This window comes from Gossypium hirsutum, chromosome D05 (genome assembly GCF_007990345.1).
Source record: "Gossypium hirsutum isolate 1008001.06 chromosome D05, Gossypium_hirsutum_v2.1, whole genome shotgun sequence".
In the NCBI taxonomy this organism is placed as follows: domain Eukaryota; kingdom Viridiplantae; phylum Streptophyta; class Magnoliopsida; order Malvales; family Malvaceae; genus Gossypium; species Gossypium hirsutum.
This window is the reverse complement of record NC_053441.1, coordinates 49,920,119-49,926,156: the sequence shown is the minus strand read 5'-3', so window position 1 is coordinate 49,926,156 and position 6,038 is coordinate 49,920,119. Positions and strand designations below refer to the sequence as shown.

The following is a 6,038-nucleotide window of genomic DNA, read 5'->3' as shown; positions in this document are numbered from 1 at the left end:
ATGTCTAATCTTATTCCCTAAAGTTGTAGTGGAATAGATGGAAGCGAAGTCACAAACCTTGTCTCTCTGAAGTTGCAGTAAAGCAGGTTGGAGTCACGAAACTTATCCCCCTGAAGTTGTAGTGGGGTAAGTTGAAGATATGAGTCCGATCTCCCTGAAGTTGCAGTGGAGCGGGTCAAATGATGGACCTTACCCCCTGAAGTTACAACAGAATGGATTGAAGCCACAAGTCATATCTTTTCTTGAAATTGCAGAGGAGAGGATCGACGCAACAAGACAAAGTGGATTGAAATGAAGCTACCTGAAGAAGAAAAGCACCAAGAAGTCGAGACTCGACGAGACCGGGCGAAATTGGGCTTTCTTAGTCTTTGCTCTGTTATCGTTACACGACAACGAGCAAAGAGGGGCAGCTGTACAAGCCCAATCTGAACCCTTCCCAAACCCATTACAAGACAACCCACTAGCCTAACCCAATCAACCCAATTGGCAGAGCCCAAACGGCCCAATAAGCCCAACCGGCCCCAAACCCAGTCAGACTAGGGCAGAAACCCTAGCCCCCTGTTGTGCCGCACCTGCTCCTGGCCGCCTCACCTGCCCTCTATTCACAGCCGTCCCATAGCCATCTCTCCTCCACCTGCTCCCATCACCTCCTTGAACACCTGCAAACATGACGGAAGCAGCAACAGAAACAGAAACGCAGCAAACAGTAACAAAACAACAATAGGACTTTGTATAATCGACTATAAAGAGCCATTCATTTTCAATGTAAAAGGAGGGGTTTCGGTTCGGCCTCGATTTTTATAAAAGAACAGAAAGAAAAAGGTTGAACATTTTTTGCTCAGTTTTATCTTTTCTTTTGCTTACTGTTTTTATTTCTTTCAAGTTTATTTATTTATTTTTAACTTGAAAACATAAAGAAAAATAATAAAGGAGAAGGCTTTTTACCTTTTTTACCTGCACCGCGCCGGACGTGGAGGAAGGCGAGCGGTTTCGCCTTTTTTCGGGTCTTTAAGCCTTTGTTTCACGAGATTCGGCCCCAGATCCGTGCCTAAGAGGCACTCAGCTTTGAACTAGGATCAAAAAGATCTGATTTTGAGACGTCGGCCACCGCACGCGGCGGTGCTACGCCGGAGGCCGGGCCGGACCGGCGGCCGGATTCTGGGGAGGAAGATAAGAGAGGAGAGAGTTTTGAAATTTTATTTTTTAAAATAGAAGGGCTGAATGGATTTTTTTTTCAGAAAATTTGGGCTTAAATGCTGATATAAAACGGCGCCGTTTTGATATGGCCTGACCCGCGCGACGACCCGACCCGCCTAGAGGATCCGCGTGTTTTCGACGGAAGGGCTAATTGCATCTTTAGCCCTTCCGCTTTTAAATAATCTTGCAATCTGGTTTTTTTGGTTTTTTAAATTCGCCCTGAAATCTATTCTGATTTACAATTTGGTCCAACCTGAAGCGCAGTGTTTTGGTGAGCGGGAATATTTCCCATTTTGGTCCCTCCATTTTTACTCGTGTTGCATTTGGGCCCTAATTTGCTTTTCTTTTTAAATTTGGCTCTTAAATTTTACTTTTCTCTCGATTTAGTCCCTTTTGTTTTTTATTTTCGATTTTGCCCCGTGTTGTTGCTTTTACTTCGATCTAGTCCCTTTTTAACACTTTTATTATTTTCTTCATTATTTTAGCGTATTATCATTTATTATTATTATTATTGCTTTTATATATATAGGAGTATATATTTTTTTATATTTTTATATATTTATATACATACTTTTTATATTTTATGATAGTTATATATGTATATACGTATATGTGTACATATTTACTTATATATATATATATTTTATAATGCATATATGCATATATTTTTCTTGTTTTTATAAATTAACGTACATACTTATATTTTACATATCTTTGTATTTTATAATCTATATACATATACATGTAAATACTTATATTTTTATATCTTATAATTCACATATATTTTTTCATTTTTTTATAATTTTATGTATATACATACTATACATATTTCCCTTAAATATACATGTACATATACATGTTCATATTTTATAATTTTCATCTATTTTCCTTTATTGTTTTGTATGATCATTTACTATGTATTTATATGTCTATTTTTTATGCTTCAGTTTATTTATTTATTTATTTATTTGCTATGGAATGTATGATTTATTTATTATTCGTTTTGTTCATTTTTTTTATTTACATAATCATGTTTATTATTCCGCCATGCACATGAATATCATATTTTTAAAAAAGGGAAATGTTTCCAAATAAGGCAATATTTTGCGTTTGGAAATTCGAGGAACGTGCCCTAAGGTACTGGGTTTCGATTTCTCGTTCGACCAAATAGCTAAATATCCTTTTGAAAACTTTTCAAAAATAAGGCAATGTTTTGCGTTTGGAAATTCGAGGAACGTGCCCTAAGGTACTGGGTTTCGATTTCTCGTTTAACCAAATTGTCAAATATCCTATTGAATTTAAACTCATGCCATTCGAATTTTTTTTTTAAAAAAAGGATCGTATTTTAAATTTCTTTAAAGTTTTCAATGTTCGACACTAAGACATCAGGTAATCGGCTAGGTACCAATTTTGGGCGTTACGGGGTGCTAATCCTTCCCCGTACGTAACCGACTCCCGAACCCGTTTTCTAAATTTCGCAGACCTAAATTGTTGTTTTAATAAAATCCACTCGTTTATTAAAAGCAACTACTTTTCAAGGTGATCCAATCACACCTTAACAAAAGATTGGTGGCGACTCCCTGTTTCATTTTCTTCGAAACCCAAGTCGACCCCGTTTTTATCAAAAAAGGGCGCCAACAGACACAAGCCATTGTGATATTTAGAACTGCTATTATCTCCTCCTCTTCATCCGCATCCGGTGCTAAATACGGATCTAAAACATCCAAAAGTTGTTTTTTTTCTTCAATGCATAGCTGAATCCAATGAACAAGATCCATTTCCGAGTTACCTACACAAACAACAGGGTATTTCCCTGTGAGCATTTCTAGCAAGATTACCCCATATGAGTAGACATCCCACTTCTGTGATTGTTTTACTACTTTCAGGGCTTCGGGAGCCTGGTAAAAAGATCTCAAGTTCGTGGAGGAATAAATGGCAGTAGCTTCCGAGGAAGCACTCTTTTGTAGTCTCTCTTGGGGTTCATCTGAAGGCATTCGGTCAGATTGCATGATTGGGGAATTCCCAGCAATATCAGCTAGTTGTCCAAGTCTGAAATCAGATATCCATGATTCCATATTCTGGTCAAGTAATATGTTACTCGGCTTCAAATCTCCGTGAACATATTTTTTGGGCTGAATTCATGTAGATAAACCAAGCCTTTGGCTATACCCTTAATGATTTTAGTCGTACAGGCCAAGATAACGGTGTGAAAGATACCATCCCAGCCTTCCCTGATACAGATAAGAAAAAAGTGACATTTAATACAAATTGCCAAAAGGTTATACTACTTCTAGTAAGGTAATACAATGATAACATACCATGCAATGCAATGGCAAGGCTTCCATTAGGTACATAATCATATACAAGGAGCTTTTCATCGACAGACCAATAATAGGCTCTGAGAGTAACAATGTTCGGATGCCTCAGCTTTCCAATTGCTTCTACTTCAGTCCGGAATTCCTTAAACCTTTGAGAGCCACCTTCTCCTAGTCTTCTAACAGCTAAAATAAGCCCATCATCGAACACGACTTTGTACATGATACCAGTTCCGCTCTTCCCCAGTACAAAAGCAGAAGCTTTAAGTAGTTCATCCAAATCAAATGCCAATTGTGTATCCGACAGCAAAAGATCATACTGCTCTAGATTTTCCGATAAAGTTTCCAACTCAACTTTCCGGAAGCACGAACATCCCTTTCCATTCCTTCCCTTCTCAAACCCATCACCATGATCATCTTTATCATTATCACAAACGCAGACGATTGAACAACAATAGGATAACAGCATCCCAAGAATGCATACTCCAATTATATCACTCACTATAATAGCAATAACAGCTCCCTTACTTAGTCCTCTCTCATTGTCAGCTGAATTCCCAGTCGAGTTATTATCCTGCAGAAGAGGATGTGAAGAAGGCGAAGTCGCACCAGTAGTATCCAAAGAAAAAGGGTTCTTCAACGGAGGGCCACAAAGACCAGGATTACCAACAAATGCTGTTGGTCCTCTGTTCTTTAGAGCACCATTTTGGGGTATTGGACCACTTAAATTGTTATAAGTGAGATCAATATAAACCTTCGCAGGAAGATCACCAAGGCTACCTAGGATTAAACCAGTGAAGAGATTGTGAGACAAATCAACAGTTCCTTGCAAACTAGAAAGATTCCCAAAATCCCAAGGAATTGAACCATTGAACTTATTGAATGAAAGATCGAGATTTTCAAGAGAAACCAAGCCAGTTCCAAACCCATTTGGGAGTGAACCAGTGAAATAGTTTTGGCTAAGATCAAGGGTCCTTAGTCTCTTGCATTGAACAATTGATGAAGGCAATGAACCATTAAAGAAATTCTCAGATAAATCCAATGTTTGAAGGTATTTAAGCTTCCCTATTTGATTTGGAAAAGCCTCAGACATTGAATTCCCATACAGAACCAAACTTTGTAATCCCTCAACTTCAAGCAGCTCAACAGGAAAAGCCCCAAACAACTTATTGTTCCTCAAATTCAAATGGCGAAGATCAAACAAAGAGCCTAAAGCAGAAGGAAGAAATCCACGGAGTTTATTGTTTGGAATGCTAATGGAAACAACCCTTTGTTCTTTGCATCCAATCCCATTCCATGAACAAGGGTTGTCATGAGAAGAGTTCCAGTTGCTTAAAGACCCTTCAGGGTCCTCATAAATGGAGTTCTTAAAGGATAAAAGTGCAAACCCTTCATTATTCAAACAAGTCACCACAACACCATGAAAGCACAAGAGAGGTAAAACCAAAGAAAACATCTCCAAAGAAAAATAGTGATGAAAATGCAAAGCTTGGGGGGGTCAAAGGACTTACCTTTTTTATTACTAGGAAAAACCAAGTAATGAATAAGAAAGCTTGAAAAGGAAAATGAATGGAGAGTTGAACTGTGAAAGGTGAGAGAGGCAATGATGGGAAAATAAGATAGCTTTGGGAAGATGGGTGAATTACTTAATAAGGTGAGAAAGAAAATAAAATTGTAAAAAAGGTGAAAGTTTGTAAAAAAATATTTTATACCGATGTATCTCTACTTCTCTAGTCTTATTTTCCTCTTAAACGTGCATACTTAAATGAAGATAAAAATTATTAAAATATAAAGTTTTTTTTTTGTCAAAATCAAGATATCTAAAGTTAGCAACAGTGATTATTTTTCTCGTCGTGAGTGCTCTCTGAATAGATAAATAATTGGCCATGAAATGTGTTCCATTTTCATGGACAGAAACTCATGATTAAGGGATGAAATGAGTAATTATGACACTACACCTCATAATTAAATACTAAAATGATATAAATATATATAATATAATATTATAGATATTAGATTATAACACAATCACATTATGAGTAAAAAGAATTATATAATAAATTAATAAAAATTATATAAAAATAAAACCTAGTTTTAGTTGAAATGGTAAAACTAAGCTAATAAATATTATAATGCATTGTATTCGAATATTATCTTTTGTATTTACTTTTCTAGAGTTGATATAAAAATATAAAAAGATAACATTACCCTCTTAAAATTTGTTATTTTATAAAAATAATAAGTTTTTGGTAATTATAAAGGGGATAAAAAACAAAATTTCTATTTTAAGAGGTTGGAATCCCTGCCAGTAGAGGTGTTCAAACGATTAACTGTTCGGTTAAACGAACCGAACTAGTATTAACTTAATTAATTGAACTTTTTAATCTTTCAACCATTAATCGAATCGAAATTTTTTTAAAAATAATTAATTGAATCAAAATATTTCAGTTAATTCGGTCGGTTAACCGAATTTATATAAAAAAATAAATTGGTAATGTTCATTTGACCTAGTTAATCGAATTAAAA

At 35.9% G+C, this 6,038-nt stretch overlaps 1 pseudogene; it reads right to left on the bottom strand.

Moving 5' to 3' along the window:
• Positions 1–531: 531 nt before the first annotated feature.
• On the bottom strand, positions 532–5,110 carry LOC121203302 (receptor protein kinase-like protein ZAR1; annotated as a pseudogene).
• Between the last annotated feature and the right edge of the window lie 928 nt (positions 5,111–6,038).